The sequence below is a fragment of the Camelus dromedarius genome, chromosome 7, assembly GCF_036321535.1.
Source record: "Camelus dromedarius isolate mCamDro1 chromosome 7, mCamDro1.pat, whole genome shotgun sequence".
Classification (NCBI taxonomy): domain Eukaryota; kingdom Metazoa; phylum Chordata; class Mammalia; order Artiodactyla; family Camelidae; genus Camelus; species Camelus dromedarius.
The window spans coordinates 35,321,993-35,339,222 of NC_087442.1; the positions used below are offsets into that span (position 1 = coordinate 35,321,993).

At 37.4% G+C, this 17,230-nt stretch overlaps 1 long non-coding RNA gene across 1 annotated transcript in view; it reads right to left on the reverse strand.

Moving 5' to 3' along the window:
* The window catches only part of LOC116154050 (uncharacterized), a 570,723-nt gene that overhangs the window by 318,653 nt on the left and 234,840 nt on the right, over window positions 1-17,230 (reverse strand). Inside the window, exon 4 of the long non-coding RNA XR_004137887.2 lies at window positions 3,842-3,936. This is a non-coding gene — a long non-coding RNA (uncharacterized LOC116154050). The remainder of the gene's footprint in view (window positions 1-3,841; window positions 3,937-17,230) is intronic.

The window sequence follows — 17,230 nt, forward strand, 5'->3', positions numbered from 1 at the left end:
GTTTGGGATTACCAAGAGGTTCCTGAGAGGCAGGGTGTTTCTGCTGCCCTATAATCTAATCCTTCAGTATCTATTCCCAAACCCCCTCCAAATAAAGAGAATCAAAGAAGGAGGTGGAGGAGGATGCTCTGCAAACTTCAGAATAACTCTCCTCCCGTGCCTCCCTCCATCCAGTAAGATTGTTTCCCTTGGCTCTTCCTAGGTAGGAAATCTGGAACAATGACTGAAAAAGGGATGACCTGAAGAACTTGTCCCTGTTTCAGGATTTGCTCCTTCCCTCTAACTGGCTGCAGAACAACTTTATTTTAAATGAGTTCACACATACTGGGTTGCGGTCAACAAAACCTGGCTTACAGTTGAGTCTCCTGCACTTTTCATAGCCTCCCTCCAGCTCTCTGTACTTGTATATACACATATATAATTTCTAGTTCCTCAGATGATAGATGCTGCTGCACAGACATGTTCTAAGACCTGAAAATGACACAGTCCAAACTCCTCTCCTTCAGATAAGAAACAGAGACCCAAAGAGGTTAAAATTGATCATTAAAAGGATGAACACGCCAGACAAGCCTAGATACTTTTTCTACTGACCGTATTTTTGTAACACATGGGCCCCGTTCTTGACTGTGAAACTCCTTTTAACATGTCTAGCCTTGTTACACCACTCTTCTGAGTATAAAAACAGCAAAGGTAATGGTACCAGAAACTCAACTGAGTGCCAGTGGGGGTGACCATGGTAAATACAGCATGCTGGGAAAAGACTTCCTTCCCTCCAGCTCAGCGGCAGCCTCCACACATGCAAACACAGGCCCCAAGAAGCAATGGCACTATCAGTGGACAGGAGGCAGGGATGTCAGGAGACCCTAGGGAACCACCTGACACAAAGGTGGCACTGTGTGGTGGTGGTTTGAGTCCTCTGGCTCTCCTTCTGCAAGGTCCTGGGAACCAGATGTGGTACTTTAGATGAGGTCTAAGGAACAGAGAAACTGCGCCCTGGGCTGTGAATGCTGCATCTTTCCAGGATGGTATTACAGGATGTGGAGAGAGTCCCCAGCTCGACAGGGAGGTGATCCATTACAAAGCAATTGGCCTAAGATTATACCTGGGCACTCTCCAGATTCAAGGGGGCACACCTGGGCTCTGGATACCAGTGAAAGTGAGGACAGATTGGGGCTGAACTATAGGTGAGCCCCCTCAGGATTTGAAATACTCTATGAGGGGTGTCCCTGGGGCAGAGAGGGACCTGCTTTGAGTGATAAGGTGGGAGGGCAGTCATATTAATATTTATTTTAAAAAGATTGTGACCTTATTTGGCATTCCAAGCTGATGAAATAGTTCATTTATGTTACATGAAATAGCTCTTGTTGAAGAATATGTATTTTCTCTTGGGCTCTCAGTAAAGCATTCCACAGTGCTACAGAGAATTAAACACACAGGCATGCATATACAGAGTATATAAATATATTATATATATACATATATATAATATATTTATAATTATAATCAGATTTATAAACAGTGTCTTCAGGGACTTAAACTTAAGTTAGGAACACAGAATTTTTATAAGTATTTACATGCAGAATTTGACTACACTACTCTGAAATTTATTTTAAGTCAGTGAAAGGAGTAAAATGGTCAGATTTATGCCACGCAATTAATAGAATTTCTAATTTAAGCTTCAGAAGCCATGGAGCAATTACACTAATTTCACTTCTTGCAAAAGTTCTTCTAAATTGTAAATCCAACAGCCACTCCTAAAGGAGTTTTATTTTAGATTTTAAACTACTCAAGACAGGTCATTACCAAAAAAAAAAGCAACGTGCAGAAAAAATTTTTTCTTCCAAAAATATTTTTAAAACATTTAAATCATCCAGATTTTAATTCATAATTTTAAATATATATTTAAAATTAGCAAAAATACCTTAATACTTTGAAATATTTCTAAGAAAACATATAATTTTCCTCTTAATGTCAGGGATTTTTCTGTTCTTGCACTATTATTCAAATCAAAGGATTAAATCCTATTTAAAATATGACCCTGATCAAGAAAAACAAGGAAAGACTGAGGAAATTTTTACACATCAGGAGAGATTAAGTAGATTTGACAACTGAATGTAATGTGGGATTCTCAACTGGATTCTGTGACCAAAAAAAAACAAGCATGAATGGGGAAATTGTACTAACTACGATATATAAAATGGATAAACAACATTTCTACTATATAGCACAGGGAACTATATTCAATATCCTGTAGTAGCCTACAGTGAAAAAGAATATGAAAAGGAATATATGTATGTGTATGTATGACTGAAACATCATGCTGTACACCAGAAACTGACACAACATTGTAAACTGATTATACTTCAACTGAAAAAATGGAAAAAAAAAGAGGGGAGGGTATAGCTCAGCGGTAGAGTGCACACCTAGCATGCACAAGGTCCTAGGTTCAATTCCTGGTACCTCTGTTTAAAAAAATAAACAGTAAAGAAATCTAATATTACCTCCCCCCATTAAAAAATTTTTTTAGAAAAATGGGGAAAAAAGCAAATACCTTCTATAGTTAATAACATTTGTCATATTAATTTCCTAGTTTTGCTCATTATACTATGTTTATGTAATTGTTAACATTAGGGGAAGCTGGGTGAAGGTTATACAGGAATTCTCCATATTATTTTTGCATCTTTTCTGTAAGTCCCAAATTATTCCAAATTAAAAGTATAAAACAGATCCCTGGGCAGAAATGCCCTTTGTTTCCTTATGCAATTGGGTAGATTTTAGCTATCAACGAAATATCTCTCTGCAGCATGCCTAAGAGAAGATCTTGTGATAATGAGAAAAATAATTCCTCACCACCTTCAGAACACTTATTTGATGGCATCTTTTGCATAGGTAAAAATATATATTTTTATCTTGATTAAAAAAAATTTAAAAATTCAGTAATTAATGACTTTCAAAAATTGTGCTAATAATGATGGTGATTGAAACTACTTCCTTGCAGGCTGTATCTTCTGCATTATTATGTTAAGCCATAATTACCATGCTTTTTCTACAGTCATTTTCGATTCTAAAATTTTAAGTAAAAAGTGCTTTTACAGAACGCATTCCACAGTGTCTTTTGGGACCTTGTCATAACACCATAAACTACAGCAGATTCAGGAAATGTAGGCTAACGGGGCCCTACGTAAGAGGGTTTGCTAAAGAAATGACTAGTGGATTTCAGTATAAAACAGTTTCATTTTAAGTTTACCCCAAGAGCATTAGCCCTGAGGGCTGTGTTATTGGAAAGTTTAAGTTCAATGTACTTTCACTGTGAACTGAGTGCAAGGGCCATAATTAATGCTTGTTTCAGATTCCTAAATTTTAGCTTCTCCAAATTATCCTCAGCCAGCCAACACATTTACCCTCAAAGGATGAGATATAATATCTAAGAAACAGGATTGCCTTTACTTTAGAAAGAAAGCAACTTTGTTATTTTAAGGTCACAATATATCACTCCTTACCCAAGCCATCTCTCCTTCTGGCCTTCCTCATGACATAATGCTATGTTTCAGACTCTCATTTGGCTTAAATTTTCTGATAGCCGCAGGCTCAAAGGAAAAGCAAACTTAGTACCTAGAAATGCACCCATGTGTATAGTCATCCACTAGCAGACAAACTAATAAGACTTAGTTCAGCAAATTGGCTAGTTCTCAATTCAAGAGAGAAAGAGGACTACAGTGTGAAAGGGAAATCTTGAAAGTCCAGAAGTGTAAGCGCCCATCCACAGGTGAGGGTAGGAGTAAGAGACTCAGGACCTGGCGAAGAGGGAGAGGAGGCAGCAGAGGCACTAGTGCAAACTTACCAGTTTACAACTGGCTGGAAGAAAGCCTTCTAAGACTCCATCTCAAAGGTGACAATGGTGCCTCCCTGAAGCAGTCAGGATGCCAGCAAGTTGCGCTGTGTAGAGAGGAGAAAACAGATTCACAGCTATGACTTGTCTTGTTCCAGATCTCAGCCAATGCAAATCACAAGATGCTACCTAAGATATTAACACAATGTACTGGGAGCTCTGAGGGCCGATAAAAATGAATGCCAAGGAACACTGTCGTAAAGTCAACCAATGCAGAATAATGGTTAATATGGAAGGGAAAAAATAGCTTCAAAGTTATTTTGAAACCACAAATATCCCATGAAAGGTTACAATACATGTATTTATTGCCAAAGTAATTTTCTCCCCACTAGAATAATAGGATCAGACAAAAATAAAATGCTAGGAAAAAAAAACCACAAAGAAATTACACAGTTGAACTTTCATACACTTTATTTTAAGGCTTTGGGTAGTAGAGGTAAACTAAATGCCTCTAGTCTTTTGAGAGAATCTCTCCCCCACACTTTGTCAGCCTCTCCAGGAAATTTCTTGTCAGTCTTTGTGCCACTGTTTGTACCTCCAGCTGGCTTTCCAATTTCTTGAAACTGCTTGGAAGAAACCATTACATCTTCTCAGATTGAAAATTTTAATTGGTATAAACAAAATTATCATATGATTTCAACACCTCCCCTTTCCACAGTGCTTTTTCCAAAACTATTTAACTAATTATCCTTCTAAGGATTTGGCCCAAACACAATCACAGCTTCTTTGTTGAAACAATTTCTCACCTTAAAAAAAAAAAGTTGGCAGGAGTGGCTTGGTTTTTATTGCGTCTTGTTTGTATTAGATTTTTTCCCCCATGGTTAATACTTTCAGAGTCAAACCCAGTCCTGTGCATCCATCAGATTGAACCCAGGGTCCCCACCACTCCAGGCAAGACTGGCTTCATGGTATGCGATCTGTGCAGTCACGTGTGTATGTGGCCCGCACTCAGAAGTGCCCTGTGCTTGGTTTAACAGTCTGCTGTCACCAGCTGAAAATTCTTAGTAATTTTTGAGTAGAAACCCTGCATTTTCCTTCTGCATCAGGTCCTGCAAATTAAATACATAGCTGGAGATAACACCTTAATTCAACAAATCCCAGCCAGAAGTCCTGCTCTATAGCCTGACTAAGTCTCCGGAATTCCTACCAGGTTTGCCTTATCCTGAGGACATTCAGCCTCCTAGAGAGTTATTTTTCAGAACACCAGTACAGTTGTGCTTCTTAGCTAGAGCCAACTGTAAACGGACCAGGTAAGCAAAGGGAGGAGGAGGAAGGATGTATAGGAAGGAAGGTGTAGAAAAACCCGTCGGAAATATTTTGTGAGTTTGTAAGTTAGACACAGCATTTAGGGGGTCTGTAAATGACGGAACTGAACACTAAACATTACTCTCTATGAACATGCACCATAATCAGTACTGAGGAAGCAAACAAACAATCTTAACTTGATGATCATAGCTTAAAAATGAGAAGAGACTTTAGAAATCACTTAGTTCAACCTTTTTATAGTTCCCTTTCATCAGGAATATGAAGATGACAAAGCCCACAGGCTCATATATATTTAGCAGTTCAGCAGGGATGAAAATCTAGGTATTCTGGTTCCCAATCCAGGGTGCTGTCAAGCACACTACTCAGCCTCTGAAAAATGAAATGCCCTTCAGAAAGCTGGTCCACCACAGGCACAGCTGTGATGCTGCTAAGAATGTGCCTGCAGTGTAAAGTCCCAGGAGCTTGTTGTTCGAACTCCGTGAACACCAAAGCCAGATACCACCTGGCTAGCCTTGAGAGTGGTGATCACTGTGGGTTTACAATATTATAATGCAGGGTAGACAGTTCGAAAGCACATTTTTCAAAGTATTTTTTCATACAAAGTGTATATACTATGGCTCTCATCGTACATAGTCCTGCATTTTTGACTTGTTTAAATACTGCTGGTTCCAAATAGTGGTTCCGTCTTTATTTGTAAGCAAATGTGGCATGTGATGTCCCCCAAAACACATTTTTCTTTTCCAGACATTTTTCATATTTATTATTGATTTTTTATTGGGCGGGGGGGGGGGACATTGGCTGTACGTGAAATTTAAGAACAAAGAAAAAGTTCATCTCTGCTTTTGTCGTGAAGTTAGAGCTCCCTCCAGTGATCTATCTGACTGGCTGAACTTAAAAACGCCCTTCCTTTCCAACTGTTCCTCAGTGCAAACGAATAAATCTAAGCTTTAGCTTTTCTAATGTAAATTTTTTTCCCTTTTAAAAATTAAACTCAGCTAATAAATACATTAATATTGATTTCTCATAAAATCTTGTTAAATATCCATATTCATGTATCTTCTATTAGAATATTTGATGGATAGAACCAATACAGTAAGTCATGGTCAAGAAATTTTCATTCTGGCAGAGAGGCTGTTCATGTATTGTTATTATTTATAAACTTTTACGACTCTGCAGGTGTGAGGGAACTTTCACAGTCATTAACAAACAAAGAAACCAGATAGGATGGATGCCCTACCATTCACACCGAAGTTATTTATATTTCGCAGGCTTTTCAGATGAACTGAAATAACTTTTTAGATTTATCACAGCCACCTTTCGCATTCTTCTCATAAACTGCCTTCAATTTACTGGCTTCTACAAGCCAAGCATAACAGGGCCCACATCAGTGATGCTGCACAACTCGATCAACTACAGGTAGTACCCAAAGGGATCATGAATAATTCACGACACTAGCCGAGGGCCAAGTGGATATTAAATCACTGAGAAAACTAGTTATAATTTTCGTGATTTATCTAGTTAGATACTTACTTGTTTATTTAATTCCCCTGAATACCAGATAAGGTCCTTCCTTGCTCAGGATCAGGGAATCGCAGTCAAGGTAATTGGTGAGATGCTCTCTTGATCTCTTGCCTGTTCCCACTCTTCCCTTCCCCCTCTTTTTGTTCCTTCCTCTTCTTATCTATTCTCTCTCTCTCTGTATATATATATTTGTTATCTCTTTCCTTCCCCCCTTCATATAGATTTCGCTGAGACTCACAGCTTTAGAGGTGGTAACTAGATTAAAGATAATCTAATAGAATCCTTTACTTTTATAAAAGAGAAATTCAAGAAGGTTGAGAAGCTTGGCTGAAATCACACCAAAGTTTCCTGCTCCTTCCTCCTTTCTTCATGGCAAGGTCTTAAGCACCCATTTGTCAGTGAACCCCTGGGTATTTCTGGCCCCTATTTCACCCTCGTCCATTGTCTCAGGCTTGGGTTAATGCTCAAGAATATATAAGCAGCAATGGACATAGAGATGATAGAAATGGTTTTCTGTATGAACGGATATTAGAAAATTTAAAAACGGGAAATTACATAAGCATACAATATTTCAAAACTATGGAATCTGGATTTCAGAAAAAAAATTTTGAAAAGTACCTTGCTTTTGCTCCTTTAAACCTTAACAAGAGAACTTTATTTGATATTGCTTCTCATGACAGTGATGTTAATAATGTTGCATTACATTTATCTAGCACATTAGACCTTACAGTGTTTCTTCAGCCAGGGTGCTGTTCCAGGTAACCAGAACATGCTCTCCTTGAAGGTCCAGAACCAGCACTACATACGTTACGATGTAAGGAAGCAATAGAGACCTCTGAGTCTCTATTCTGTGCCACCATTAGCTCTGGGTTATTGTATGGCTGAGCTCAACATTCACTAAAATGTTTATGCAGCTTAAAGGAAATGTCCAATTCAGCACCTGAAATAAGAAGGTAATAAAGATGTAGATAAGTAAAGCAAAATGACTAGCTAAGAAAAATTGCTGCATCTTCTACAGCAAGCATGGGTGTTGCATCACCATTAGCCACTGCCAGGAAGTCCAGCAGGAGTAATAAATCTAACCATAATCCCAGGTGTTACCCTGAGCAGCAAGGTTTCCCTTAAAGAAGTCCACCCACCTAGCTCAAAATGTTGTATGAGAAAGTTTCAGGAACATCCAGCTATCTTGTTAACCTGAATTACTTACAATGTGCAAACAGTTTTGCTCGATGTAAGCTATTTTACTAAGGAAGTAATTGAAGATTACACTGAGAAAAAAGTTCACTCTGTAGAGCAACAAAGCAACCCCAGTTACTCACGGATCTCAAACAGTTTCCATGAGCAATAGAGTAGCTTCTAAGATAGATGTGAATCAAACCTCTTACTCCAATGCCATGGATTTTAGTAAGCATGAAAATCACTTGAAGACCCTGCTAAAATGAAAATTCCAAGACTGCCCTCCACAATCCTCTTTCTGTAGCTGTCAGGTGCACTAAAAGTATTTCAATCAGAAAATGAGGTGATGCTGAGGTCAACTGCCTGGGTACCACACTTTGAGAAGAACTACGTAAACTAAGTCAGCAAAATGTGTATTGAGAACACGAGGCGGGTGATGGTCACTGTGTTACTTCCAATTACTTCCTCCACAGGAGGAGAACTGAAGAAAAGGCTATAAAAAATTGGGCTCTATTCCTGCCTCTGAAGGGGATTCTCTTCAGCTTTCTGAGGGAACATCACTGACCTCATCTTTTAAGATCTACTTTATAGAATCACAAGGTTATAGGAAATATTTTTTTAAATATCTATAAGTAAAGATACTTCTCAAAATATAAAATACTAAATTAAAGTGTGTATTTTATTAAAGAACAAAATGTCCAGGGAATTTGGCAGCATAGTCCACAATGTACAGATACATACTTCAGTTAGAATGGCACTGTCTGCTCTCCTTGACTCTTGAAACTGACTGAGGTAAACTTCTAAACTAGTAGCCCTAAGATACGAATTATTTGGAGAGGATGTACAAATGTTAAGAAATAACATCAACTACAAAATAAAACAGCTCTGCAAAACTGAACGTAGTTCATCAAGCTGAGAAGGCCATGCTGCTAAATTTACCCAAATTTTTCTAAGTGGTTTAAGTTAACTTTTGAAAATTGAGTCCTTGTATTTTTATCAAGATAAGCCAAATAATAAGGAGCAGGCACCCTGGCATGAGTAAAGACGAGGGCTTTGGACTGAGACTAAAAAATGCAAGTGTTGGCTAAATGAAAGCTTTGAGTCCTCTTAATATCTCAATCCCATCATCCGTAAAATGGGGATTAATAATGTTTTCCTCCCCTCAAGGGTTGTTTAAAAGGGATAACTAACAAAGCAAATGGTTGTAAATTATTTTGTAGGCCTGCTGTGTTGCTGCCAAATAGGAAAAGTTCAATTTAAAAGCTGGGATTTTCAGAAGCTCCAAAGTATTACAAAGCAAGTCACATTTCATAGCTAATTTAAAACATCAGGGGTTCACACAAGTTGCTTATAATGATATTTTCCAATTCCCATGTTATTTGATGATTTATACAGCTTCAGCTTTCACGGTTGAACCCAGCCATACCTCTCTGGTCATGATTCTCTTTCATCAATATAACCAGCTCACATAACTGTCTACATCTTCAGGGGATTAAGCACTACTTTTTATCTGGACCTGAGAAGAATAAATTCAGAGATGATAAAAATTTCTGGTTGCTAGTCCAATGTGTTATTTATTTAGATTAGAAAAAGAGCTGTTATATACAGGTTTCGGAAGACTTTTTAAAGCACTGATAAAATCTCTGCGTGTCAAATGGAATGGCACTGAAATTATTTTAATACCTTAAAGCTCTTAAGAGTTGAACTAAACTTTCAGCAAAAGAGTCCAATTATACTTCGAGATTTTTGGCCTTCAAAAGACAAAAAGCCAAGCCAAGCAAAATAAAACAATGACAAAAGCCAAAACAAAACAAAACAAAACAAAAAAAGACTGATTGGACCAAATCTCTGAATCACAACATTAAGGTAAACAATATGCATGTGTTTAAAAGGAACTGGGAGAATAAGAGACTCTGGATGCGACCGGTATAAACGATATTCAGTGTTTGCCAAAAGCAATTTATCCTAAGAACTGGCTAGGATACTAAATAAAAATACAAAGTCTTAGACTTCACTCTAGCCCTCTTAAACCAGAATGTTGGGAAGAAGGCACTAGAAATCAGAATTTTTAGCAAGTATTCTTGCAACATAAGGTGTTGGGAGTGGATCAGCGGCCTCAGCATCACCTAGAAACTTGTTAGAAATGCAAAGTATCGGGCCCTCCAGACCTGTTGAATCCAACTCTGTAATTTAGCAGCATCCCCAGGTATGTGAGAGAATCACTGCCTCAGATGATTCTCATATTGTTACAAGTTTGGGAAACAAGGACTATATTGGGAGGTGTCAGATGATTTGACTTGGGGTCAAGCCCTGGTTTTGCCACTGAACAACCCCGAGCTCCTTCTCTGAGATGCCTGGGAGTAGAGTCAGAGGTTAAGTGTGAGTTCTGTATCACTGAACAAATCGTCGTTTTAACTGTGATAAGCCATTGGAGGCTAAGAGTTCTCAGAGGTTCTTATTTGAAGAAAAGGGAGAGGAAAGACTAGCTAGGTAAAGATGGTTATTAAACAGTTGTTGAGAACCTACCACAGGGTAGGCAAGCGCCAGGAAATTTAAAAAAAAAAAAAAAACTGCCAGACTGCATAAAAAAGATACACATACACACAGACACACACACGCACGCACAAGCATACTCATGAATGCAAACCTGGTGAAATCTGAATGAGGTCAGTGGATTTTGACCAACATCTATTTCCTGGTTGTGATATTGTGCTACAGTCATGCAAGGTGTTGCAATTGGGAGAAACTAGGTGAAGGATATACAGGATCATTCTGTATTATTTCTTACAACTACATGCGAACCTACAATTATATTAAAAAGTTAAGGAAAAACAAGACTAAGCTAACTTTAATCCCAACAAAGATCCACATTTTGTGTCTGAGAAATCTAAGGTCAGAAAGGTTAAATAACTTGCTCAAACGTCCTTATTAATAAAATAGGTAGATTTAGAAAACAGTAGCTTATAGTAGATGGTACATCAAAGAAATTCACAGGCTGGACTGCATCTCTGTGTCTTCTATGTTATATTACAAAGTAGAAGTTCCTTTGCTTTTAGCCTATTCATTAAAATACAGGCACTACTGAATCCAGGTTCTATATTAACTCAGCATAAAATCAAAGGAGGCAGAAAAGAGGAAAAAAATAAATCTCTCCATCATAAGAACTATTAGACATAATATCAGAGAACAGGAAATCAGGTGTATTAAAAGAAAAAAAATTCACTGCTAAGTTTCAATCTTTTTTCTTTCTTTTACACTGTGAAGAGGAAATATTCTGTTTCTTAAGAGGCACAAGCACTATAAACCTACCCCAAATTGTAAATCAAAGTAAACAGAAAATCCTTCATCTTGGAAGCACAATTTTTAAGATGTTATTTTTAAAAGTATTTCCAATAAAATCTGTCTCTTTTAGTGAAACAGAGAGAGGAAGAAAGGGGAAGGACAGGGAGTAAAGAGGGCAGGCAGGACAAAAGAGAAGAAGGAATAAAAAAGGCTCAGAGAAGGGGTAAAGAATATAGTAAGGGGTAAAAAATACACTGGTTTCTATTTTTTTTCAATGAGCACAGAACAAAAACAGGAAATTCATAATGCAGTCAATAAAGTTTTCTTTAAATGATTTCCCTTCAAAATGTTATTTAACCTATCACATTGGAAAATATATATTTAAAAGTACTAAGTTCTACTAAAGATGTGGCAGTACAGACTGACCACATATTTACTAATAGAAATGGGGCTGGGATAATCTTTCTGGAATACACTTAGGTGATGTACCTCCAAAAGTGCAAAGACTTCTTTGCAAGGACATGTATCATGTCAACATTTCTAGTAGTGAGAAATTAGAAATCATATTAATATCCAACAACTATGCATTAAATTATAAAACATGAGTGTAATAGAATGAAAAGTCATTTAAATAATGTTTTTGAATAATCTTCATTGACCAAGAATGTGATCATTATATTACAAATGACTTTTTTTTAATGTTAACAATGACTATATCGAATGTAAGTCATTGGTTTCTTTATACAATTGATTCTCTAAATTTCCTTCAATAAATATGAGTTACTTTTAAATTAAGAATGAATGGGAGAGAAAGAAGGTTATTTCCGGGAAGGTGCCCATGTCTATGATTGTCATCTTTCCCACTAAGTTAGGTGACTGTGGGAGGAGAAGGAAAATTAAAATGGTAAAGAAGGTGTAAGGATGGAAGCAAGAGCTGGCGGTACATTCCCAGCCAGGGTTTCCCAAGACAATGAGGTGTGCCTGGCAAAGGCACTGGGATGGCTGGTTGCCTGAGCTCTGCCTACCCAGCCCCTTCATGGTCAACTTTGGTTAAGATTAGACATATGAGGCTTTTAAGATTCATCCATTTCAGTGCTTTTCTGCATTTTCTTCCCCTTAAGTTTTCTGTCAAAAGTTTGTTTGAAAAGTTTCACCTCGTTTTGCCTTGTTTTCCCCACTCCAGGTCAGACTAGAAGGAGAGCAGTATTATCCCTGCAATAAGCCATGAGATGGTGGTTCCAATCAGCGTCCCTGCTTGGACCCAGGAGGGGGCTTTAGTGGAGGAAATACCAGAAGAGGTTAGCTGGCTGCCACTGCAGATGCCACTTCCTTCTTTTGGGTTTAGTTTCTATTTTACATATAAAATAAGCTATGCTCTGTGGCAGTAATTTGCACTGCCATAATGCTGCAACAAGCCATGTTTTTCTTTTCTTTTCTTTTCTTTTTTTATGCCATGTTTTTCAATATGAAGTCAAAGGAATTTCTGAACATAAATGGGGTTTGATCCTCAAAAGTCTCTTTACATACTATATTCTTACAAGAGTCTGTGTATGTGCATGAATGCATGCATATAAGAGCATCTGTGTGTGCTCAGCAGTGAGATTTCTTCCCTCTGCATGAGCATAAAAGAGAGGACTTTAGCTAGACCTAATAAAACCTTGCACCTCTTCTTGAACATAAAAAAATCCTTTATTAGCAAATAGACCAGTCGGCTTGGGGAGAAGAAAAGAAGAAATGCAGGCGGTTGTTTAAAAATTAGCGAAACCAAGGATAACAATCAGGGGTCCCGCCTTCCTCCTCCATGCCAAAAGGTGACGTATGCCCTTGCCCTGAGTCCTGCAGGGAAAGGGTGCACATATGAATTTCCATAGACTATGTGTGAGCTCAATAGACAATCAATAGCTGCTGAATGGAACCCAAAAGCAGAATTCTATTTCTGGGTACTGAAGAATTTGAAGGGAGTAAAACAGGGAGGGGAGGCATCTCATAGTCATAATCACTTGTTTCTATAAAAATAGCAGTTATACAGAAGGTGTTCTATTTTTATTTTTGATGGAAAATCAAGTAAATAAAGCAGCACCATACAACAGTAGTCAAATCTCATCCATTCAATATTTTTGAAAGGCTCAGCTCATTTGGGTGTAATGCAAATTGTTTACTGGAGCAAACAAGTTAGTAGATGGGAAATAAGTGGAGTTTCATAAATTATCAAAGTGAGATTGGACATCTGGGAGTCTCCTCGCCCAGTCTGCCATTTGACTTCCATAAATTTTCTATCTTTAAACCTTAAGATATCTGCCATCATATAAAACCTACATAGATTTGATATGCAAAGTGGCCTCCCTTTGCTGTGAAGGCCAACAGCTGTATACTCCTAGACTTACACAGTCTTAGAGTTTATGTGACAGAACACACTTAGATGTGTCTGTTACTTGAGTAAAGAAACTTCTACATTTTCCTGTTAAAATAAGCTGGCTGTTGCTTCTTAGAAAAGGATTTTTTCAGCATTAAAATATAGCTTGTGCCCTCTTTGATTTCGCAGGGCAATCACCCATTGTGTCCTAAGTCCACGTTCAAAGTCAGTAAGGTTGATCTAGGGTGACCATATAATATAGTGGACAAACTGGGACACTCTTGATAGTGAATGAGACCACCAAACAGGCAGACAAACCTGGATACCAGGCTACTCTAGCCATGTCCCAAACTGAATAGCTGCTTCTTGCTGCATTTATCATATTGCAGTCATTGTAGATACCACGTAAAATACAATGTATTTTTCCCAGAATATAAAGGGAAAAAAAAGTCCAAAGATACAACAGAGGCAGAATGACAGTAAGGTAAATTATTGTAAGGTGACAGCAGACAAATTCTTCACTCTCTGTCTGCTCTCTCCGGCTCTGCTACTTTCTGGCTCAGAGACCCCTTCTGCCTGTGTTTCCTGCCCTTGTCACGTTCCTGCCAGCCTGCAGGCTGCACACAAGAGAGCATGAAGCAAGTTACCGTACCCACAAAGGCCTCACTACCGTGGTTATTTCAAACAGAAATTGGATGCAAGGTGTGTTACAGAGCCACAGTAGAGAACATGATTCACCTAGAAGAAATGAAAATTGGTCCTTAGGTCTGTTTGCAGTTGCAGTGCTGGAGAAACCAAGATCTCAGAATACACTGTCATTCTTCACTTCTTTTCCCTTAACGTCTGCTCACTCTATCTCTATATACGCTTGAATGTCTTAGAGCACCGACATCCCGCCTCTGCTTATTTTTCCCCCTTTTGCCATTCCTAGAAGATTTTACTTCTAAAACTTGCTGATTCATAGCTACATTCTTAAAAGTCACAAAGTAAAAAGAAGCTCATTCATTTTATGCCTTTTTCATTTTGAGATCTGATTTTTCTGTGACCATTCCATATACATCCAGAGGCATCAATCTGTGTGATTTTCAGAAAGACAAATTAATCCGGAGAACAGAAGCTACCATCTATTCTGAACTTGCCACACTTCTGGTAATGGAGGGGGAAAATAAATAAGCTTCTACTTCCAGAGCAAAAGAAAGGAATAAACTGAGGAAGGGAATCAGAATCACATCCTATACATGGCCCTCTCTCCATGTCACCGAGTAGCCCTTTAACAAGATGTTACTCCAAGCCAAAACGCTGATTTTTTTTTTAAGTAAAATTTCATCTAGGTACGGCATAAACAAGAATACTGCTCAATGAATTTTCACAAAATTAACACACCTGTGTAACCAATTCACAGATCAAGAATTAGGACAATAATAGCACCCCAAGCTATCTCCATGACCCCACCTACTCAGTATACTTTCTTCCCCAAACGTAACAGTTACTCTGACTTCCATCACCATTGCATAGTTCTTCCTGCTACCAAATTTTTCTAAGTTACTGTCAGGTTTGTGAGGTTTATCCGTATTGTTGCATAGTCATTCATTTTCATTGATGGCCCATGGTATTTCCTTGTATGATTATGTCACAATTTATGTATTAATTCTACAGTTGATGAACATTTAAGTTGTTTCCAACTTAGGGCTATGACAATCCTGCTACAAATGTTCTTAGTAAGTCTTTTGGTGTCTATACATACATATTTCTGTTGGACAGAAGAGGAGAATTACTGCTCAAATGGTATATAGACTGTCAAGCAATTTTCAAATACGTTCTATTACTTTATACCTCAGTTAGTGATGTGTGTTTCCATTTCTCTACATTCTCATCAAAATTGGTACTGTCCATCTTTTACATTTCAATCAATCTAATGGCTGTGTAGTACTATATTATTTTGGTCTTAATTTGAATTTCCTTGAGTGCTAATGAGACTAAATATCTTTTCACATTTTTATAACAACCTGAGTATCCTCTTTGTGAAGTGTATGTCCAAGTCTTTTGCCAATTTTTCTATGTGGTTGTCTCCAGTTTTCTTATTGATCTGTAGGAATTCTTCATATATGCTAAACTCTGTGAATAAATATGTGTATAAATATTCTATATACATTGAAAATATATTCTTCAACTCTGTGGCTTGCCTTTTTATTCTTCAATGTCTTTTGATTCTCTTTATTAAAATTAGAGTAGTCCAAACTATTAATCTTTCCTTTTGGTTTATGCTTTTGGGATACTATTAATATTATAAAATATTCCATTAGGTTTTCTTCAAGAAGTCTTACTGTTTTTATTTTACATTCAACTGGAATTTGATTGTATCTATATGTGAGGTAGAGAATAAATATTTATTTTTTCATATAGATATCCAATTTATTGAATATATCATTTTTCTAGAAAAACTCATACTTTCCTCCCTGCATTTAATGTCTATCAAAATTAATCAAATGGTGCATCTGAAATATGTGTAGTCTACTGTACAGGAACCATACCACAATAAAAGTGTTAAACAAAAAAATAGGAAGTTTGTAGATTACCATGTCTAGTTTCCCTCTGCCTGAGGCCAACAGTGTTCCAGATAGAGGCTGTGCCATTAGCATGGATGGCAGCATGAAGGAACAAAGGAAGCAAAGCCAGAACTCACTCGATGTGGACACAGAGTATTTATTATTATTATTTACTAAATAAGGCTGTGGCTTGTCCTGCAGTATAACTCAGCCTATCCTCACTGATACGTGGATGCACAAAGGAAACTGATGCATATTATTGAAGTGTCTCCCTCGTCATGTATCACTGTAGTAAGAACACTTCCCCTGTGGTCCAAAGATTGCCCTAATCGAAGAGAGCTGATCACTGAGTCAACTTCTCATGCACCCAGAAGAGTCTTTTGTTAAGATTTTCAAAAGTAACAAAGATAGAATAGGTCTCAAGGTGTTTTTGACTTTGCCCTTTTCCTAAAAACTCCCATTATTAGAATTCAAGCCATTATGTAAATTCAATCGTTGAAGAAATAGGTTCTTTTACCAGAAAAAGTCTTTCAAAAGATTCCTCAGCCTTCTTTCCTTTCCAATAGTAATAAAAACTTTTTCCTTGACCTATTTATTTCATATAGTTGCTAGAAGACTTGTCTGAGAAGAGTACTTTGAAGTAGAAGAAAGCTTCATGCAAATGCAAAGTCCTAAAAAAAAGGTCTTTTTATTTATGATGAAATTAACCCCCACAGGACACTTAATTTTCTAAAATATATTCATTCAAGGAATATTGGAGCATTTAATAAAATAAATTCAAGCTATTAGGATTCAAATCTGTTAACTGAACAGTTCCAGCCTGCCCTTACCCAAGAGAGCAGCATTTCCTCCTTTACAATTAATGAAAGTTAAAAAGTTAAAAATACAACACATTATTTGACGCCTTAGCTGGTAGTATCTTAGTTAGAGTCCTTTGCTGTCTCACAGAGAACCTTGGCCTTGCCCTAAAATGAACCTCTGATATGATGGGTAGATTTTATGACCCTAAGAGAATGACTTCCCATTAAAATAAACCTGTGACAGAAATTATATCACAGAAAGTAGGAAGAAAGCAAATTCTAACTTGTATGTATAATGTGAGTGAGCCTGCAACTCAAATTAAAAATATTTTAGTGGCTTTGGAAACTTTTTGTTGTTGTTGTTTTTTAACTTTGAAATGACCTGTTAAATTGATCT